Source organism: Ursus maritimus, unplaced genomic scaffold (genome assembly GCF_017311325.1).
Source record: "Ursus maritimus isolate PB19 unplaced genomic scaffold, ASM1731132v1 scaffold_7, whole genome shotgun sequence".
Lineage (NCBI taxonomy): Eukaryota > Metazoa > Chordata > Mammalia > Carnivora > Ursidae > Ursus > Ursus maritimus.
This window is the reverse complement of record NW_024426885.1, coordinates 78,704,593-78,727,614: the sequence shown is the minus strand read 5'-3', so window position 1 is coordinate 78,727,614 and position 23,022 is coordinate 78,704,593. Positions and strand designations below refer to the sequence as shown.

Here is a 23,022-nt window from a genome sequence, read left to right as displayed (position 1 = left end):
TGTCAAATAAATAAATAAAGTCTTTTAAAAAAACAACAACAACACTGTAAAACTCTGGGGAAAAATTAGGAAAAAGTCTTCATAAACTTAGGTTTGGCAATATTTTCTGAAATATGACATGAAAAGTATAAGTGACAAAATACACAATAAGTCGGACTTCAAGTGAGTAAAAAGGCAACCCATGAAATGAGAGAAAATATTAGCAAATCATATGCCTGGTAAGGGACAAATATCCAAAACATATAGAGAACACAAACCTAATTTTTTAAATGGGCAAAGGACTTGAATCGACATTTCCCCCCAGAGGATATGCAGATGGTCAGTGAGCACATGAAAAGATTTACATCAAAGATACAGGAAATATCACATCATGCCTACTAGGATGGTTAAAATTAAAAAGAAAATAACTAGCAGTGGTGAAAATGTGGAGAAAGTAGAGCTCTAGTACATTGCTTGTGGGAATGTAAAATGGAAAAGCTACTGTGGAAAACAGTCTGGCAGTTGCTTAAAAAGTTACACATAGAATACTTAATCATCCAGCAATTCCACGTCTAGTGTATAACCAAAACATGGGCTCAAACTGACACTCGCACAGCAATATTCATAGCAGCATTAGTCATAACAGCTAGAAGGTGGGAACAACCCAAGCGTCATCAACAGATCAGTGGGTAAACAAAATGTGGTATGACACGTACAATGGAATATTATTCAGCAATAAAAAGAATGAAGTACTGGGGTGCCTGGGTGGCTCAGTTGGTTAAGTGTCCAGCTCTTGACTGAGGCGCAGGTCATGATCTCAGGGTCATGAGATCGAGCCCGGCGTCAAGCATCCCCCTCAGTGTGGAGTCTACTTGAGATTCTTTCTCTCCCTCTCCCTCTGCTCCTCCGCCCACTCACATGAGTGCTTTCTCCCTCTCAAATAAATAATAAATCTGTAAAAAAAAAAAAAAAAAGAATGAAGTATTTATACATGCTACGGCATGGTTGAACCTTGAAAAATACTATGGTAAGTAAAATAAACCAGACAGAAAAGGACAAGTTGTAATGTATCACTTAAATGAAATATCTAGAATAGGCAAATTCATAGAGACAGAAAATAGATTCGAGGTTTGCCGGGGCTGGGAGGAGGTGGAGGGAATGGGAGTTATTGCTCGGTGGGTACAGGATTTCTGTTTGGGGTGATGAGGGAGTTTTGGAAATGGTGTTGATAGTTGTACAACATTGTGAATATAATTAACACCACTAGATTGTATAGTTAACAGTGGTTAAAATGGCAAACTTTATGTTATATGTATTTTATCACAATAAAAAGAAGTAGTTTGTCTTGCAAGTTGGTGAGTACATCGTTCAGGACTATGAAATAATTGACCCAGAGGATATGGTTGTTTGCGTCTCACAATGTGTACACAGAATGTGTACACAGAATACACATTTGCCATGACCTTGTAGTACACTATCCTATCAAGACATTGATAATTAACCAAATTAGGAAAACATATTGAATCAGAAATGGCATTATTTTTATCATCTGGTTACACCTAAAGAAAAGCAGATTTTATTAGTGAAAAATGAGAAGATAGAAAGTTTTCTCTAGATTCTGGTGAAATTTCAGGGCAGTTTCCAGAAGGTTAAATGGCCTGATCATTTTAAATGACTCTGGTGGACTAAATAATGGCCCCAGTGTTGTCCACATCCAAATCCCTGAGACCTGTGATTCCGTGACCTTACATGATAAAAAGGGACTTTGCAGATGCGATTAAGCTAAGGATCTTGAATGGGGAGGGTATTCTGAACGATCTGGTGTAAGCAAGTAATCAAGGTCCCTCTACGGAAAGTAAGAGGGTGGGAGTGAAGAGAGGGGATGTGGGCTGCAGCCATGGGAGAGGAGGTGAGGTGATGAGAGGCACAGAGGTCAGAGTGATGTGGGGCCACTCCCCGAGGAATGTGGGTGGCCTCTAGGAGCCGGGCCGGAACAGGCAAGGAACTGGGTTCTCCCTACGGAACCTCCACAAGGAAAGCTGTCTTGCAGACCCATGTTAAACTTCCCTTCTCCAGGCCTTATGATAATAAACTTGGGTTATTTAAGTCACTGAGTTTGTCATAATTTGTTAAAGCAGCAACACAATTAATGCAATGACAAATTTTACTTCCAGAGTCATTGTTACAAAAGTAACAATGAGAAACAGTTTTATCACAACCACTATTTTTGTATCACTCACTTAAGATTATGGGTTTGTGAAGGATTGCTCTCCTTGCTGAAGAGAGTAATGTAGATAACACTACCACTTACAGTGCATTTGCCAACAAAGCATTGTGCTAAAAGCTTTGCGTACTTCATTTCAAAAATCCTTACCACCTCTCCAGGTAGGTACCGTTACCTCCTTTTATAGATGAGGAGACAGGCTCTATAAGGTTAATTTCTTTAAGTTCCTGTAGTAGTGGTGTGACTGGGCATGTGCCGAAGGAGAATAGACAGGAGCTAAGCTATTTCTGTTACTTGTGATACCTTAAAGGCAGTTGCTACCAGTAAGAGAATGAAAGTCTGAGAGAAAAGAAAGAAGATACAAAGAGAAGTTGGGGTGGGCAGGTCCGTGGATTCAGGAAAGTTTAGTTCAGGATAGCTAGGCTCTCATCCACATGGGGGCTTAGGAAAGCAAGAAGCAAGTGGCCATTTCTATGTTGGGCATTTGAAAGTCAAATATTCACATGGCTTAGATGTTCCCAAGAGAAAGATCTGTTTTCTTATAATATCTGGAAAAAATAATGTTCTCTGTATTAAAACTACTTCATAATGAATGTTGCTACATGGTACATTAGGCACAAGTATGATTTGTTGAAGTTTTGCCTAATTGTTGTTGTTCCTAACTGGAATATTTAATGTATATTTTGTAGATTTGTTTTGCAAACAATAGGAAATCTAGCGGATGTTCTTTGAAGTACGAAGCAGCGGTGCTTACTACTGGGCCACTTTTATTATTATTTTTATTATTCTGTTTTACATATGAATACAATTAAACACTTTTTAAAGAAATTCAAACGTTTTAAAGATAAAAATATTTGATGATTTGGAATGTAGATGAGGGATGGCTGGTATAAGTTTTTTTAAAAAAAGAGAAAAGGCTCATAACGTTTGGACTGATGACTACGGTGGAGTTTCTGCCCTCGGGTCAAATCCCATTGATAAGGTATCTGTTTTTGCAGTAACTGAAGTACTTAGGATTAAACTAAACATCTCATGTCACTGCCTAGAGGGAGGTGAGGAAAATGTGCAGCGATAAGGTGCTAGTTAGCCCGGGCTGGTGGTGTCGGATAGGAAGGGCGCCGGGCAGGAGATTAATATGTGCCCACACTAGCCCATGTCAAGAGCTGAAAACACTATGCTGAATTTTTATCCTGAAGATGGAAACAGCGTTGTTAGGAGAACTTGAACATGACATAGAGACATGTGTTAAACCGATGTTGCTTATGCATACACCTGTTCATTCATTTGCTGGCGAGACAGCTCCTGAGTGGTTGATTGGTTGTTTTTAGACTTCAGAATGAACCCAAGGCAAAATCACGACGTGGGAAGTTTTATTTCAGTCTTGCTGCCATGCTGTTCTCAAGCCTTCAGCCTCCCGGCTCCCCCCTCAGGCTTCAGAGCTTGGAAACCAGTTACCGAAAGGCTCCCGGGACAGGGATGCTGGTTGTTTAGGATAAAAGGTGGTTGTGTTCAGAGGAAGAGCGAGAATGTGTGTTTAGGAAAGAAGTTGCACCGGGTGTTAAATTCTGTTACCTGCGAGCAGCCAGAACTATGGTGTCCTTTATGTTCATTTTGCTTTTTTTTTTTTTTTTTTTGGTAATTCTATGCCTTGCTTTCAGAGTAAGGAAAAAACCCAACAAAATATGTATAAGAAAAGAAACAACAAAAAGAATATGTTAGAATTTTTCCCTTCAATTTCAGTGTTTTTCTTTCTGATTCATTTGCAGTTTATCCGGCCTGTTTTACTTATTTGGCTATGTTATTTAAATTGTTTAGAAACTTATTTTTTTCAAATCGGTTAAAACAGTGTTTCCAATTGCTACAGATTTTTACAGCTTTTATGCACCATTCAAACATCCTGAGGTGTGGTACGAAGCAATGAATATTTTAAATGGCTTCAGACTTTAAGGAGTGAACATTTAGGTTGCTCTCAACTTTATACAGCTACCAGTAGAGTAGAACAATATAACTAGTTAATATTTCTGACTAGATATTTTGGGTAAATCATTGCATCGCTTTGGGGTCTTGAAGGATATGGTAAACCATGAAAGAGAAGCAGAATGGGCTTATCATGGAGTGCATTGGGAACACTACTTTATCCTGGGCTCCAACATCACAGCAGGCCTCTCTGGAGAAGTGTCATTTGTCCCAGCACAATTATCCTACAAGGGACCACCTTGTACAGTCAGCTTTATTGACCCATTGCAGTGAGGGAGATTACACACAGAAGAATTGTGTGGCCAGATGCCTATCTGGCCAAACCAAGAAAAGATAAAGTTATTATAGGATTTGGGGTAAGAATGGAGTTTCAGTGAAATATAAATGAAGCAGTGTTTGAATAGACTTAAAGCAAACCAGAGGTCAACATCAGGTCAAAGAAGGATCCGGCGTCATGTTTCCTTAGAAACTACAAAGTTAAGATAGATGCAGAGTGTTGTATCCAGAACCCCCTTATCTTACTTGGGTTGGAAATCAAGGGTGATTCTATATATCAAATTGTCTTAGACTCTCCAGGCAAGAGTGAGATATTTTATTCTTAATGTATAGTTTCAAACAACAAAGCTTATGATAGTCTGTGGTTTTGGAGAACAAAGATTTTCAACAGTAATCACTCAGTGAAGAGTGATTATGGCGCTTGTGGTTATGACGCTTGTCCTTGGGAGAATTAGCATGTTCTGGGGAGAAATAGTTTCCTGTAAACTTTGTGGCCGGCTTTACCCATGGTTAGTATTCCAGCCTGGTAAGTGATGGAGCTCATTTTCACCGTCTAAGTCCCAGCCAAAGCTTAGCCTAAAAGAGATAACCAGCCAAGAGAGTGGAAGAGAACTTCCCAGGTGTGAAGGTTATGGACTGGAAAAGATCTTAACACGTTCAAGAACCTAAAAGCTACTACAACAGTAACATAGCAAATGATTAGAAATGAGATGGGAGAGATAGGCAGGGGTCGGATCTTGCTGTTAGCTTTACTAAGGATTCTGCATTTTAGCAAAGAGCAAAGGGGGGCCATTAAAGGGATGTAATCCCTTTAGGGGGGAATTACCCAATCTTTTCATTCTCAGATGGAGAACACATGGTTGGGGCAATCGCGGAAGCTGGTGAAGACGGTGCTTTTGATGCAAGTGACAGTAGTAAAGGACAAATACGGAGAGATTCAAGATTTGGGGAGAACCAAAAGGTCTTGGTGAGAGTTGNNNNGTAGGGAAGAAAGAGGGAGGAGAGTTGAAGGTGGTGTCATTAGTGAAGATGTGGAAGACACAGGAGGCAAGGCAGGACTGAGGACAGTGTTGTAGGTCTTACATTTAGGTGAGGCATGAAAGCACTTGGATATATGGATATAGGGTTCAGAAGAGACATTGAAGCTGTTGATAAATACAATCTTAAGTGTTTATTTGAGGTCATGGAAAAAGAAACTACCAGGATTTTTTTTTTTTTTTTAAAGAGAGATTCAGGACAAAGCCCAGAAAAACTACCAAACCCAGAGGTACAGGAGAAGAGCCAGCAAGGAAGCTCTGACGTCATGAAAATACCCAAACTCATTTACCAAAAGCTTGTTTGATGCTTGGTGTTAACTCAGTTGTACCTGTCATCAGTCTCTTAGACGAAAAAAAAGAAAAAATGTCGACCTCCTAATCCAGCTTCTGTCTCTGCCCACTGCCCCTCTGCGCTTTCTGTACATTTCCCCCCTTTGGCATCTCCTTCCTGAAAGGCCTGTGCCTGAAGCTAGCAAATGTTTATTTATTTGTGAAGGGCATGAAAAATACAAGTGTCCATGTGACATGTTATCACAGCACTAAAGACTTGTTTTAAATTTATTTTAATTATATGTTCTAACTACATCATTGACCTGTGAACCCCCAGATATATGTACTTTCAGGCTTCTGAGCGGGCGTTCTCGCTGTTCCCTTGAGTTCGAATGCCCTATCTTCCCTGTTTTTGACTAACCAAGTCCTACTTAACTTTTAAAACCTGGCTCCAGTGGCATGCTATCCTCTGAGCCTTTCACTGTCCTAATAGGCAGAAGGAACCACTCCTCCTCTATAAACCTACAGTCTTCTCTGTATTCTATTAGTAGAGATCTTGTCACATTTCATTTTGAGAAGGTATAGACAGGTATAGATGTATCTGTCATTGTCATTAGACTGTGACGTTCTTACAGGAAGCAACCATGTGTTATTTGACTTTACATCCGTGATACTGAGAACACAGCTCATTGAATTTAGTCACGTGTGATTGGAGATGACGCGCCAAAAGATAATGTGGATATCCCTGTTTCAAGTGCAGGTGAATGCTGTGCCATATGCAAACAAAATATTCAGCTGACTTTTTAACTTTACATCCGATTTTACCTTGTACAGACTGTAAGATATATATATACTATACCCACTTCTCCAGGCCTTTTAACATGCTGTTCCCTGCCTGGCAAATACCTCTATCTTTCCCCTCCCACAATTCCGCCCCACTTTCAATATTCATTCCAACTAAACTTCATTAAAGAAACATTCAACTAACTCCTCCCTCCACCTCTAGGTATCTTGCTCAGTTGCAAGGTCTGCTGTCACCCTGCACGCTCATTTTTTAAAAGATTTTATTTATTTATTTAAGACAGAGCACAAGCAGGGGGAGGGGCAGAGGGAGAGGGAGAAGCAGGCTCCCCAGTAAGCAGGGAGCCCATTTGGGGCTCAATCCCAGGATCCCAGGATCATGACCTGAGTGGAAATCAAGAGGCAGATGCTTAACTGACTGAGCCAGCCAGGCGCCCCTGCACTCTCCTTTTTAACACACTTCATCTTTTAGTCACTCGGTGAGTGTTGCTTTCTCACTTAAGACTGAAAACTCCAGGAAGGTAGGGATGAAATTTGTACCTTTTTTTTTCCCAAGGGAGGGAAGAAGGGCAGATTTTTAAATTTTTTTGAAAGTAGATGAAAGAAACAGAATAAAATAAGTCCTCCTGTACCATCACCTAGCCCCAGTCACCATGAACCCATAGCCAATCCTGTCCCTACTGCAACCCTACCTATTCCCCACACCTTTATAATATCTTGAAGGAAGTCTCAGACATTGTATGATTTTATTTGCAAATGTTTCAGTGTGTGTTTCTAAAAGCAGTCCTTTTTATAACAACCACAATGCTACTGTCACACCTAGAGATGAACTGAGCAGCTTTCGTATCATCAAATATCAGGCAGAATTTAAATTTCTAATTTTTTCGTCATTTTACAAATGTGCTTTCTGGACTCAGATTATGCACAAGGTTCACATCTTGAACTTAGTTAATAGTCTTTTAAGTCTTTTTTTAGCTATAGATTGACCCTCTATTTTTTCTTTTTGTTTCATACATTTGTAAATGTAAACACTGCTTTTTTTTTTTTTTTTTTTTTAGCAGATATAGCCCCAAATCTTAGTCCAGTCCTGGTCATGGTATTTATTTTGATAAGTATGGTGTTTGATGAGTTACTTGGTTGGATAAAAATGAGGTGCATGAACAAGAAATCCCAGAGAGGAGATACTTAAGGAAATAAAACTTAATAGCAGCCTTTGATTTCTCTGATCTCATATTTCTGTAGTCTCCTCTGAATATTGAAACTTACTTGTTACGCAACAGATGCGTGATTTTGAGGGAAATAGTATTATTCTTTGAAAATCTCTAAGAATTTAACTCGCCCTTCAATTCTTTTAATCAGTTCCTTTTAACCACTTTTGCTGGAGAAGAATGGCCATTAGAGCAGCAAAATGAAGGCATGCTGTAAAGGGTTTTCATTGTTTAATAAAATTTACCTTTCCCCCTTAAGAAACTGTCATTGGTCGGCCATGCAGCCTCTGTTTTACTATTGTCAGATGAGAACACTGTAGCCTTTAATGCAATCAGATTCCTTGGGAAGGGAGTTTATCTTCTTACCAGGTACTGACACTATAATTAGGGGAAACAAAGCCCAGCAGTGACTCGGTGTAGAGAATGATGTTATTGAAAACTGAGAAACTACTGCAAGAAGGAATTCTCAGTAAATAATGAAGAAAATCTGAAATAAAAGTTAAACTTAACTCTTAGTCCATGTTGTTAAAAACAGGACCAAAATGGAGTTACTTATGCTAAGCCCCAGGTCACCAAACCAAGACTTAATTACAGTTTCGATCTGTCCCAGAAATGGACTCTCAAACCAATTAATCAGGAATCACCTGATCAGCAGTAGTGAAGAAATCTGCCTGATGGATCCCTGCCATCCCATAAAGGAAAGTGACCTTGCCCCAACCAATCCACTTCCTGCTAGTATATCTTTCTTGTTACTGCTCCCTTCTGGCTACAGAAGCCTTTAATTTTGTACAGCTCCTCAGAGCTCTTCTCTGTCTGCTAAATGGGGTGCTGCCCAATTTGTGAATCATTGAATAAAGCCAAAAGATCTTTGAATCTTACTCAGTTGAATTTTGTTTTTTAACAATATAAACTGATGAGCACAAAAATAAAACTGTTTTCCCTGAGATAATATTGACAGTATTTATAAAGATTATTATTATAAAGTATATCTTCCTCTCTCTAGCCACCTCCATTCAGATTTCCGGATGTAAAACCATCGTTTCTTATATATCCAGCCATTTGCTATTAGAATGCAAATATGTATAGCTACATATATATATCTATATGTGTGTGTGTGTGTACATACACACATGGGATCACACTTTTTCTTTTTTTTTTAATATTTTTTTATTATGTTAGTCACCATACAGTACATCCCTGGTTTCTGATGTAAAGTTCGATGATTCATTAGTTGCGTGTAACACCCAGTGCACCATGCAATACGTGCCCTCCTTACTACCCATCACCAGCCTATCCCATTCCCCCACCCCCTCCCCTCTGAAGCCCTCAGTTTGTTTCTCAGAGTCCATAGTCTCTCATGCTTCATTCCCCCTTCTGATTACCCCCCCTTTCTTTATCCCTTTCTCCCCTACCGATCTTCTTAGTTCTTTTTTTTTTTTTTAAGATTTTATTTATTTATTTGACAGAGATAGAGACAGCCAGTGAGAGAGGGAACACAAGCAGGGGGAGAGGGAGAGGAAGAAGCAGGCTCATAGCGGAGGAGCCTGATGTGGGGCTCGATCCCATAACGCTGGGATCACGCCCTGAGCCGAAGGCAGACGCTTAACCACTGTGCCACCCAGGCACCCCGATCTTCTTAGTTCTTATGTTCCATAGATGAGAGACTTTTTCTTTACCTTATTTTTTTTAACCCATAAATGCATCTTAGGTGTTTTTCCATAGGAACATGTATAGCCTCTTTATTTTTAATGGTTCTGTAGCGTTTCACTGTGTACAGTTGTACCATAATGATTTATTTAAATCGTCCCCTTACAATGGCATTTAGATGTTTTCCTGTTACACACCAGCTCAGGCCGTGCTGCAGTGGTCACACATAGTGTGTATGAATTTATATGTGAGGTAAATCCCTAAAAGTGGAATTTCTAGGCTAAAGAATATTGGCCTGTCAATAGATGTTGCAAGTTCTCTGAAAACGTTATACCCATGTACGCTACCACCAACGGCCCATGAGAAGGTCGTATTTCCCTTCTCTCTGGCCAACACTGAGCATCATCAATCCTAATCTTTGCCCATTTGAAAGATGAAAGATAATCTCCCACTGCTGACCTTTATTTTATTTCGTTTACCAGTGTCAACATGGGAAAGTCTTAGTGACTGATGAAACCATACACCAATAAGCAGGGTACAAGAACAGAATGTGTTAAGTTGGAATGACCACTGTGAACCCTGAAATGAAATCTTGACCATGGCCGTCCCGAGCAGCCACAGAAGCAGTCCTCTGCTCATCACCGACACTTCTGTTACACACCTCTGGAGCCCAGATTTTGATTGCTAATGTCATTCTCTACTAGAGGAAACCAAGGCTCCTGAGGATAGTTAATTTAATGTCCTGGGGCAGGAAACAATCAGGGGGCATCCAGAAATTCGTATTTTTTCTCTAGGAGGTCAGGGTATTCTGAAAATCTTGGGAGGCAATTCTAAAAAGCCAAAGAGGCCAATTTTAGGGGGTTCCCTATGACCAAGTTGAGCCAACTTGCAAAAAATGATAATAATCATGTTAAATTAGAACCATTGAATTTTTAGAAGACCATGAGTTTATAATGATGTGCAAAAGGAAAATTTATACAAGGTGTAAAAATGATAGTTGTAGGGGTGCCTGGGTGGCACAGTGGTTAAGCGTCTGCCTTCGGCTCAGGGCGTGATCCCGGCGTTATGGGATCGAGCCCCACATCAGGCTCCTCCGCTACGAGCCTGCTTCTTCCTCTCCCACTCCCCCTGCTTGTGTTCCCTCTCTCGCTGGCTGTCTCTCTCTCTGTCAAATAAATAAATAAAATCTTTAAAAAAAAATGATAGTTGTAATTCCTAAAAAGATGAATAGATTATATTTAGCTTTTGTTAATTTTAGTAAATATGATAATGTTTATTATAGAATATATAATTTATTAATAATAATAATACATCAATTTTTATTAAGTATATCCATTAATAAAGAAGAAGTTAAGGGGCGCCTGGGTGGCGCAGTCGTTAAGCGTCTGCCTTCAGCTCAGGGCGTGATCCCAGTGTTATGGGATCGAGCCCCACATCAGGCTCCTCCACTATGAGCCTGCTTCTTCCTCTCCCACTCCCCCTGCTTGTGTTCCCTCTCTCACTGGCTGTCTCTATCTCTGTCAAATAAATAAATAAAATCTTTTTTAAAAAAAGAAAGAAAGAAGAAGTTAAGTTCCTGTTTCTATTTGTATGGACAGAAAGAGTGAACCAGTGTTCATGAATTTTTTCCAACAGTTCTGAGGAAAAAAAAAAACATATCAAGGAAGGGCTAATCATAAAGTGGGATCTCCCTGGGGGACAGGAGTTAATAGTTAATAGTGTGACCCCCTAGTCACACACAGTAACCATTTAAATGAGAGTCCAATGGTGTGTTTGAAGGTGTCCTTCAAGATGAAAAATTGGGCAAATGTCCCTCCTAAAGAAAGCTAACTTCACACACTCATTTTCTCATCTTCCAGGTAATGTAACGTTTAGATGACCCTATAATTATAATGAAGTACTGATAAGACACACATAACTTTCCAGTTATACTGACAGACTATGTCAATATATCATTATGAAAGGATAAAAATTAGGTGCAGCCAGCCTCAATTCTAGTAAAAACATCAAGTTTTCTAAAATTTAAATCTATACAAATGAAATGTATTAAGGATCGTGTGGTAAACTGAATAATGAGTTCTCAAGATGTCCATGTCCTAATCCTGCCGAATCTGTAAATTTTACCTCATATGGCAAAATGGATTTTGCGGATGGATTAAGAACCTTAAGGTAGGAGACGATTCTGGATTATCTGGGTGGGCTGATGTCACGACACTCCTTGTAGGATGGTCACAGGGGGCGTCCAAGTCAGAGGGGGAGGTAGTGGGGTGTTGGAACAGAAGATGGAGCATTGTGCTTTGAAGACAGAGGTCGGGGCTATAAACGAAGGAATACAGGAGGCCACTAGAAGCTGAAAAAAGTCAAGGAAATGGATTCTCTTCTCAGCAGCTCCAGAAAGAACCAGCCCTGACAACATCTTGATGTTAGCTCTGTGAAAGTGATTTCAGACTTCAAACTCTAGAACTGTCAGAGAACCAATTTTTGTTGTTTTAAACCACTAAGTTTGTGGTAATTTGTTACAACTTCAATAAATAACTAACAGATAGGTTTGGAAAAAAATTCCATGATGTGGTAAGTGAAACTTTGTAATAAAAATCTAACTATGAGTGGTACGAATGTGAATTATCTGCTAATGGGTCTCCTATTCTGATTCCAATTCAACCCCTCCTCCAAAAAAATTTCAATCCAGTCAGCAACCCAGGATTTGCCACCTTCACTTGACCGAGACGGCATTCTTTTTCTCTTGGGTCATATAAGATTAGTAGAACCCGAGCTGAGTAAGAAATAAAGAAGTGGATTGTTTGTGGACACAAGCACAGAGGGAAGGCTATGTGAAGATACAAGGAGAAGACTGCCATCCACAAACCAAAGAGAGTCCTTAGAAGAAACCAACACTGCTGACACCTTGATCTTGAACTTCCAGCCTCCGGATCTGTGAGAAAATAAATTTCTGTTGTTTAAGCAGCATAGAAAAAAATGTACCCTGGGCAACCCAAAGTACCTAGTCAGTGGTACTTTTTTATGGCAATCCTGGTAAACTAATATAAATATCTATTGAAAATTAGTGTTTACTAAATCATGAAACAATCAACATTCCTCTGAATATCTCTATACTGCTTATAAAGTAACAAATTAAAATATAAGGATTTAAGAAATACTTTGTGTTGCAAATTTAACATTTTAATTTAAAGTCATGAACACAATGTATTAGTTTCCACTGTAAGAAGCAAAAAGAAGAGTATGCAAAAATTACAAATTTGATAACAAAACTTATTTTCAAGAATGATTATATCACAGAATTAATGTTTTTCTTATTATTGCTCATATTCCCATTCTTATTAGCTTCCCAGGATCAAAGTTTGACTCATCTTGGCTCCCTTCCTCCACCATTGTGGTGTGGGTGGTTGTGTGTTCCTCGCTGTGTCTCCTCACAAGACTTTCAGGATCAAGTGATTCCTGGCCAAGAAACAAACATGGAATCATCCCATTCCCCAGTGGATTCTGATGAAAACAGGTAAGCTACAGCTCCAAGAGGAGGTGTTGGAGGAGACGCAAGCTGGGTCTGCAAGGGATCGATCACACATGAGGCGGCAGACATAGATATGCCACATGAAGTTCCCCTGCTTGCATCATATACCCTGTAAACTACATCAGTACCACCTGAGCAATAGACCTGTTGTATCGGCAAAGTGATTTTTCGCTGCTACACAATGCTTCTGCACCTGTGGGTTGTTTCAGTAATAGATATGTGAGACCTTTTGTTTGAAAAAAAATTATTTTTTACTCATCTTGGATTCTAGTAATCTTATGAAATTCCATGCACATAAGGTCTTCTGAATCTGTGCTTCATTTTTTGTGGACTTGTCATTCATTGCTTTTATTTATTTATATTTTGGCTTTGTGTTATAAGATATTTCCTTCATTATTCTTCCACATCATTAATTTTTTTTCTGCTAGTGCTTCCCCCCCCCCCCAGGCTTTCTACTGAATTTTAAGTTGAAATCATGTATTAAGTTTCAGGAATTACTTTGTGCTCTCTAATTCTGTATCCCTGAGAGTTCTCATTACATTGCAGAAGAGCTCTTCTGTCTGTTCCGTTATTTCTGTATCAGTGTGAGTCATCTGTTCTAGTCATTTACTCCGTATCCTTTCCTCAAACTGTTATGTTCTCTTAAATGGGCATAAGTTCTTTTAACAACAGAAAACTCAGTGAAAACAGGGATATACTGTGCGGTGACTAACATACTATAATAAAAAAACATTAAAAAAATAATGTAGGGGTATTTTTCTCTCTTAGTTTAGCAGCATATTGGTTTATAAAGTAAGAGCACTCACGTGAGGTGTGATAAGGATGGATGTTCTGTTCTCAGGTTTTTCCAGAGCTTTTCTCTCTTCCTTGTCTCACTCCTTCCACTCCCTCATGTCTAATTCCTAGGATCACCTTCAAATAAAATGTCTGGTCACAAGTCCTTGTTGAATGGTCTGCTTTAGGGTAATCGCAAATTAAGACACTTACCGTGTATTAAATTGGATTCTGAGCAAGAAGTAAGGGTGGGAAAATTTTTGGTTAAGAACAGTCTTCTCCAGCTTCCCTCAAACCATCCCATCAAGGCAGCTGATGGGTCCATGCAGAGATGAGTTGTTACCCTCTGATGGCCTTCATAGTGAAATGAGCTGGGCTGGAGCTGACCCTGTTCTGTGGCCCCTGTAGTGTATGGTCATATCATGGAATGCCTAAACTAGGAAGCTTTTAAAAGTTCTCCCATAATTTTTATCATCACCTTTAAAATTGCAAGTAAAGCCAGATGTTGTATCATATTTATTGAATCCACTTTAAGCTGCACATCTGCAAATTGGCTGATTTCAGTAACAGGTTTAGATCGGTGGAGAGATCAGACATGGATACCACCTGGACAATAAGAGTTAATTCACCTAAAGGACACAGAAGGAAGTCAACACAATTAAAATACATGGGCAACTTTCCAACACAAACCAAGATGTGCAGCTTCCTAGTTCCAAATGTCTCTCCAGAGGATGTATGTAGATGATAATCCCTGTTTAGTGAGGGTCCTAGCAGATGTCCTGGAAGCAGAGAAATCTCCTCACCTATAGTCATACATACAGACAGACAGATAGACGTACAATGCTGGAATTTTCCTGCATATAGCCCAGTCTAGGTATGCATAAGAGACACCCTTAACTGACCCAAGTACACCTCATCAATCAGGTGGTTAACATGCTCCAGAAAATGTAATTGCAAGGTACAGGGTCTTTAGGCATAAACAAAGCCCTCCTCCCCCAGTCTCATGCTCTCCAGTCTAGTACAGGCTGAACCCACCCCTAAGGAAACACAGCAAAGCTCAGGTTCCCAGCTCCTTCCAGGAGGCATGTGAGCAAGTAGTCAGACCAACTGTGGGCCTTGGGTTGAATGGGTTTCCACAGCAGCCTGCATTTACCTCTGTAGCACTTACCACAAGTGGAAGTTAAGCTCCACGAGGGCAGGCATTTTTATGTTTTGTGCATCGCTATATCCACAGTTCCTAGAACAATGCCTGACACATGATAGAGCCTCAGTAAATATTTGTCAATAAGTAAATGAATGAATTAGAGATTATATATCCAATACCTCTCTCCCTCCCTAGGTCATAAACTCCACAAAATGAGGGATCTTTTACCTGAGTCACTTCTGTCTCTAACACTGTACCTACTTCAAAAATGATGTTGTATAAATTCTGGATAAGTTAGTGAATGTCTGCATGAATGACATTTGGTAAAATACATTCAGCTAAGATTGAAATAAATATTAATTACATATTCTTGTTTCAAGACTTCCTTGTAGATAAACCTCTTAGGTGAAATAATCATTCAGTAATACGTCCTCTCAGCTTCTAGGATCAGACGTTTCACTTACCTCAACAATACACATTCAAAATACCCAATTCAGTCTTACCTTTCCAGAGAAAATTATTTTCTCTCTTGGATTATTCCAAAATATGTTAGGAATATACGTTTCCTCTCTGCCTTCTTTTATAAATTGGCATTGACTTTTAAATTTTCATTGGTAGTTTGAAATTTATAATGAAAATACCAATAAGGTCTTTGGCTCTATTGATAAGAAATATTACAGATAACTCAAAGAATGAAGCTTTTCTACATGACATCAAAATTCATCCCTTGGAAAATAATACAATATGGTTGACTGGAGATGAAAGTAATTTTTCAATTCATTTGGTCGATGCATATTTCATGATCATAACTTTTCTAATATTAAATCTGAAAACGTAACAAGTTGGAGTACCTTAACGCTGAGACTTATTGCTCAGGTGAGCCCCTTTTGTCAAACTGGAGCTGTAGAAGTCCTTAACATCACTTATCCTAATGACGAGCCGCATCAATGGCTTACTTTGTATCATTTACGTTCATAATTCATCCTTTGTGAAAAATGTTACCAAAAGTGTTTACCATAGAAACTTAAAGACAAAAAAAAAATTAAATTAAATTAAAGAGTAGGTACTCAGAGGATGGGAGCCACTGACTCAAAAAGAATAGATGAAGGTTTTATAGATCATCTTATAATATTCAATCACTGAGTCTTGGTAAAAACTCATTCCACATGTGTAACGAAGTGGTTGAATGATTCACACAGAAATAGTCTGAGATATGAGCGAAGTTGGAAGTCACTCTGGAGGAAGATGGGCATTCCAGGGCCAGAGAGTACTACATCTCTAGAGTAGAAATGCTGCGGTGGTTTCATAGACAAGAGATAGAGTGTATTCCCATTGTTGTTGATAGGTTCCTCCGAAATAGATTGCATTGATGATCCTAGGTTTTTAATCACACCTCCAGTGATTATGCAATTTGCTCCCCTATTTCTCACCTCTGAGACATCCTGTAGACAAAAAGTGCATATATTATGAGTATACATTTCAAAAGAGAAGGATGCTACAACCCCTTTTAGTAACCTGTAGATGTATCCAACCTTTCTCTCGTCTTCATTCTCATTTCCAGAGGATTACACTTCTAGAACATCTTTGATGCTCACCTTCTCCTTCCATTGCCACAGACCTTGTCAACCTCCACAGAGACTATTCAGGTGACTTCCTAAGTGGTATGCCTGTACCGGGTCTTCCTCTCTTCAGTACATCTGCTATTTCCATTTCTCAGTGAATAGCTGCTATTTCCATTTCTCAGTGAATAGCAAATCACATGACTCCCTGCTCAGAAGTATTTTACTGCACACCACTGCTTATATTTTTTAAAGTCCCAGAATGCTTCATTCAGCTTTTGATCTGACCCAACCAACTCTTCCAGCTTCACTGAGTAGCCAGTTCCCACTCCTCACCATGCTGAAATAGGCAGTATGCCTTCAACACATGACACTTTGTGTTTTCAAGGCATTACTGCTCCTTCCACCAGAATCGCTCCCTTACCAACCCCTTCCTGTCTTCTTTGCTCGCAGAAATCTGACTGTTCTGTTACAGCATCATAAATGTCATCTCCTGTGTGAAGCTTTCTCAGGTCCTCATCCTCAAAAGGGACTGTTATTTCTTCTTGACTCTTAGTTTAACTTCTATCAGAGCACTTAGCAGTGTGAATTTAAAGGAGACAAAGACTCTCAAACTCTTGGTTTGAAAAAGGAATGCAACAAAATCATAGGTTTATTACCTTTTTATATATGAAGGGAGAAGAAGGACATTATGAAGCTCTTCATGCTTAGTGAAGAAATCTTGCATGCATTTATCCTTCTCAGAAAAGAGAGATCAATTTAAACATTTTTCCTCAAGCAAGAAATTATTACATAAGTCAACCACTCAGAATTACAGAATTCTAGCGATTATAAGGTTCTTTTCACAGGATATAGCAATAGACTGAGAATGCTAGGTGTCTTTAAAAGACTTTTCTGTTGGGGCACCTGGGTGGCTCAGTTCATTGGGTGCCTGACTCTTGAATTCAGCTCAGGTCTTGATCTTGGGGTTGTAAGATCAAGCCCCACATCAGATTCTGTGCTGGGCATGGAGCCTGGTTAAGATTCTCTGTCTCCCTCTCCCTCTGTCCCCCCCCCCCACCAACTCATGCTCTCTCTCTCTCTCTCTTAAAAAAAATGATTAAAAGACTTTTATGTTAAACCAAAGATTTGAATAAGATTATATGGTTTTTATATAAGTCTTCACACTGGATAAGAGAATAAGAGAGATAATTTTGTGAATGGGGCTGAATTCTCTACTTGATCAGAACTGGCTTGACAATATGGGATGATATGTGCTCTTCTGCAGATCTAAGGGAATGCTTTCTTCTCTTTTTGAGATTCTTACCACGAGATGCATTCTCAAAGCTATTTGATTAGTTAGTGAATAGAATGTGCTTGAGAATCTTAAAACTTACAGCATGGCAAAGAAAAGAGCAGGATAGATGTGTGACAAATGGAATCTTAGGCAGATAATATGTTGCTTCCACATCCATCTATTTCCCATGGAGTTAGAACTCCTCAAAGATTGGTTTTTCATATTGCATAACCTTGTACTTCCATCCCTAGCATAAAGAGGGTGTTTGAGTATTTGAATATTTGACTGAAATGTCCCCTTGTTTGTCAGAAGGGAAAATATAATCACCCTGTCTGTTATTCAGGTTTCTAATGCAATACATGATTTACAGAGAGTGGCTCAAAGGCTGATCCACAGTGAGTATCTAGCACATTTTCCTAAGATTTACCATGAACCTCAGGGAACAGAACTCAAGAGACTTCATCCTAACTCTGTCAACATTTTCCTTTAGTTGAGCAGGATTTATCATGTTCAAGAAGACTCTAGCCTAAAGAGTAAAAAGCAGCCAATATATGCCTTCGAAGTTCTTTAGTCCTTTGTCCGTGTTCCCTGTCTTTGGCAGCCACATATACCCACTGAGTTCAGGGGACTTACTTAAGTCTGGAGCCTCCCAGTTTAAAGGTCTACCAACCCAAGGTAGCATCCCAAACCTAAGCTCTCTCTCTCTCTCTCACTTCCCTCTCTCTCTCTCTCTCTTTTTTTTTTTTCGGAGATGGGGGTGGAGGGGCAGAGGGAGAAGGGGAGAGAGAATCATAAGGAGTCTCCATGCCCAGTACGAGCCCAATGTGGGGCTCGATCCCATGACCCTGAGATCATGACCTGAGCTGAAATCAAGAGTCAGACACCCAACCGACTGAACCACCCAGCCCCCCCCACCCAAGCTCTCTCTATTTATTAGAACTTACTGATTCTTTCCAATTTTCCTGGGATTCTTCCAGCTGACTGGCTAATGTGATAAACTGAGAACGCTGCTATTTACCTTAGGTAACATTTGCACTTGTACTGAGGTCCATTAAATGATTAACATGGGACATATCGGGACCAATAGAGACATTTATGTTGGAGAAAAGAAAAAAAGCTGCCCTGGGATCCTTAAAATCTCAGCTTCTTGGTCTCCTCTGTAGTCTGAACTTGTTTGAAATTTGCCTCAACTCAAGGCCTGAAGAGGAAACATCTTTCTGTTTTCTTAGACTTTCTTTTCGTAGGCACTAGTAGCAGTGACGGAGTCCCTGTAATGTTTTTTCATCAACCACACGTAGGTAGCTCCGTTAAACTCTCCCAGATCAGGCTGTGAGGGGCCCGGTCACCATCAAAAGGTAGTGACCACACCCCGTCGGTCTGCAGACATCAGCTCAAACTGAAATAATTTATAGGGGACAAGCAGCAGAGAGAGTGGGTCCATCTGGAACTTTTCTATTTCCGTTTTAAGAACAACCCTGGAAAGTAATATAGCAGTACTGTGCACTTAAAGGAGGGGCAGTCCGATGTTACACTTGGTTATCTCCACTGGTCATACACGAACAGAGTAGAAGGAGCCACGGTCCTTTAACTGATGACTGAGTCCTATCTCCCAAACCATACAAAGTCCACCGGGAGCTAGGGGGTGGAGAGTGGTGCCTCATTCTCTTCTTCCTGTCTCATAGCCCATCAAGGGACACAGCTCCTTCAGCCTCTCAGGGCCACGCATGGCCAGTGTGCCCTTCCTGTCCTCCCTCTACTCTGCGTCATAGCCCCAAGTCCCTTTAAGCTGGTGATTTTCAATGTAAGCCATGTGTGGGTTCTCCTAATATACTAATAGCTAGGCCCCACTCCCAGAGGGTCTGATTCATTTGGTCTAGGATGAGGCCTAGGACATACTATTTTTTTTTCCTTTTTCTTTTTTTCCTTAAAATTACCCCAGGGCAGTACCCGGTCCAGCTGAGAACAACTGTGTCCTGGGCTCCTCTCAGCCAGCGTCCCACCTCTTTCTCTAGCTAGTCTTGCCAGTCACTCAACTCCATCAGGTGCGTCTCTGGGTAGAGTGAGAGTCATTGGAAACTTGGAATGGATTTCTTACTTTGACTAGACAGAACTCCTCTTGCCATTTCTTCTCCTCACTATCATGCTGAAACAGCCCCTGTCTTTTCTACCACCTTGAATCATTTGACCAAACGTACCCTTTCATTACTCTTGCTCAGTGCATGTAGGCAACAGCCTTTGAATCTGATCCTGCACTAACTTGACAAGCATATTTCTGGGCCAAGAAAATCTGCCGTCATTTAGTCCTTTGTAATTATCCCAGGGATTTCGAGACGGTAACATTGACTTTCTACTCTGTAATTAAGAAACTGGAGGGCCAGCAACAATACGAAATTGGCTTGTTCATATGTTTATACATGCCTGAATTTTAATTACTGTATTTGTAGCCTTTGGACTGGCCCTTAAAATAAGAGTTTAATTTGTAAATTCATTCCTGGTTCTCTCCAGACGTCCCTGGTAAGTCTCTGGCAGCATCCCTCTGGAATATAAAAACCTGAGGAGTTTCTTCAGATATAATCTTACTTTGTTTTTGTTGTTATTGCTGATTAGTTCCTGGTCCTTTCATTTGCTGAATTTGACTTAAACCAAGCCGGGTTTGGTTTTAGCTCTGCCCTCCAAATCAAACCTGGGCTGGTTTGTTGAAGTAGCAACCTCTTCGCTTGAGAAGAGAATTGTTAGGGGCGCCTGGGTGGCGCAGTCGTTAAGCATCTGCCTTCGGCTCAGGGTGTGATCCCAGTGTTCTGGGATCGAGCCCCACATCAGGCTCCTCCACTGGGAGCCTGCTTCTTCCTCTCCCACTCCCCCTGCTTGTGTTCCCTCTCTCACTGGCTGTCTCCCTCTGTCAAATAAATAAATAAAATCTTAAAAAAAAAAGAAAAGATGAGAATTCCTAGATGCAGGGTAGAAAAGCAGAACACTGATGTTGACTGTACATGTCAAGGAGAGGCTCTTTTCCATTTGTTTTGTATCCCAAAGTAATATGCTACATTTCAGGCCAAAACTTGAAATTAAAATAAAGGCCTTAGAGTTTTACATTTGGAAACCCACAACCAAGTCTGCTGGGATAGGTTTTGGGGGCAGGTAGTGGAAGAAATCCTGTGGCCGCTACTAAGTCTCTCTAAGCCTCGGTTTCCTCATCTGTAAAATGGGGTAATGTTCACTCTCTTGCAGGATTTCTGGGACAGTTAAATGAGATAACAATATTTATAAAGTAGTTGGCATTTAATGGGATAAATAAATGGAAACTAATGTTATTGTTTATATCCAAAAATAATAATGTGTGAGTTCATAGCAAAAACTTTACAACATAGGTATCTCTTCTGTACGTCAAAGGCATTTTTGCCCAGAGCACAAAGCTCCAAGTATTAAGTCAAGTTCTAAAGCCCAAGCAGCAAAACAACACCCAGGGAGTGTGTCAATGTAGCTCAGACCTTTATCAGTTTCCGGAAGACACCCAGTCTCCTTCTCACCTCAATATCTGTGTTTCCTTGCCCTTCAGCCTGGAAGCTCTTACTCCAGCTCTTCGCGTGGCTGGCTTCTTATCTTTTAGTTCTCAGCTTCGTATCACCTCCAGAGAGAGGCCCTTCCTGACCATCTTGGCTGAACTAGGCTGTCCCTTCCACCCGTCCCTGCGACAGCACCCCGGCTGTTTCCTGCAGAGACGTGGCTGCAGCCTGATCTGCTTTACCTTTGTGTTTACTAGTCGGCTACCAGTCCTTCCCACTGAGCTGCACAAGGTCAGGGGGCCCGTCTGTCCTGTGGAGCCCTGAAGACCCACTGCCTTGTGCCTACCCAATGGCCAATAAGTACTTGTGGCAACAATCCGTTAGTAAACATGGTTCTGAATGTCACAGAAATAGGAGGAAAGCCAAACTTCTGAGTCATTCTGGGGCCCTTGCCCGGGTGTTAACTCCTATTCCACCCACTGGATTGTCCCCTTGGAACCCACTGCAGACTTATTCTCTGGGTTCCTGCTGGCACATGTCAGCCGGGTCCTGCAGCTCCTTTGCCGTTTATCCCTCTCTTCCCTTAGCAAACCCTTCACTTCCCCTTTTGAATTGTACTACAGTCTGATCCTAGAATTGCCTGGTGGCCAGGAGAGACATGGGGGCAAATTCTGAGCAGGGCCAACATCGTTTTGTAAACTACTCGGCATATTTGAAGCTTCTATGTAGTTTTCAAGCAAGGAGAAGTTCTTCTATCTTCCAACAGGGGAGCGGGCCATCTCTGTAGGTCCCGAGTGTTCAAGGGAATCTTGGTGATTGAGGCCCTTGAGTGTCTAACAAGTATCTGTGCTCCAAGTCTCACGGTCCCACTCCTTTGCTCTGAGGACCTGGAGGCTGTCAAAGGGATTTGCCCAGGCCGAGAAGTCACCTTCCCTGAAGTTCTGCCACTCTTAATTAAAGTTCATGTCCGGTCTTCAGCTCCACCATCCCTCTGGTCCCCAGTGATGAGGGTATCTTTCAAAGCTGCCAGTGAGGCCCTGAATGTCACATTTGGGTTTCAGTTGGTTCATATTCGCTTTGTCCCTGTTTTCTACACTGCTCAGTACACCAGTGGCGCTTGGCAGCAGCCTCCCAATTCCACAGCCTTCCAATGTACTCTGTCTCCAGTGCACTCGAACGCTAGACGCTGTGGACAGATGCGTGCATTCCCTGCGACCTATGTCCTGTCTTAGCTCAGCACGGGGGAAAGTGTTGATAGCTGCCCTGCAGCCGCATGCCAGAGACCAGCTCCAGTGAAGAGCCCGCTGGTGAACGAGCACACTGCAGGCGCCATGCTTACCCTCAGACTTACAGGACTATCGCTATCAGCTGTCTGGGTTACGCTTGGTAGAAATTCAACAGAGTTCCCAGGTACAGAGGGTAAATTGCATCAAAGTTTGGTCCCCCCAAATCCAATTAAAATGACTGAATTTTAAAAAATTTATATATATATATGTGTATGTATATATATACATATATATATATATATATATTTTTAGGGGGTAGAGAAGCAGAGGGAGAGAGAGAAAGAATCTTAAGCAGTCTCCACGCCAGACATGGGGCTCTAGCACAGAGCCGGACATGGGGGCTCCATCTCACAACCCTGAAATCATGACCTGAGCCGAAAATAATGACTGAATTTTTTAAAGGCCTCTAAGATAGGAGAAATGGGTGGAAGAAATGACAAGAACAAAACTGGAAACTTGAAAGATGGTGGGTGGGCTGTAGAAGACTTAGCAGGCCTCCCACAACCAAGTTACTTTGCCGGAATCAGCAAAG

General features: G+C 40.8%; 1 long non-coding RNA gene across 3 annotated transcripts in view; it reads left to right on the top strand.

The window, feature by feature from the left end:
- LOC103661916 overlaps positions 1 to 23,022 on the top strand; it is a 69,222-nt gene that overhangs the window by 9,900 nt on the left and 36,300 nt on the right. For 2 of the 3 annotated variants that reach the window (XR_568329.2, XR_568328.2), the window contains exon 4: positions 12,762 to 12,933. This is a non-coding gene — a long non-coding RNA (uncharacterized LOC103661916). Of the gene's footprint in view, positions 1 to 12,761; positions 15,211 to 23,022 lie in introns of those variants that run through there. The other variant, XR_005833287.1, reaches the window with a different exon arrangement.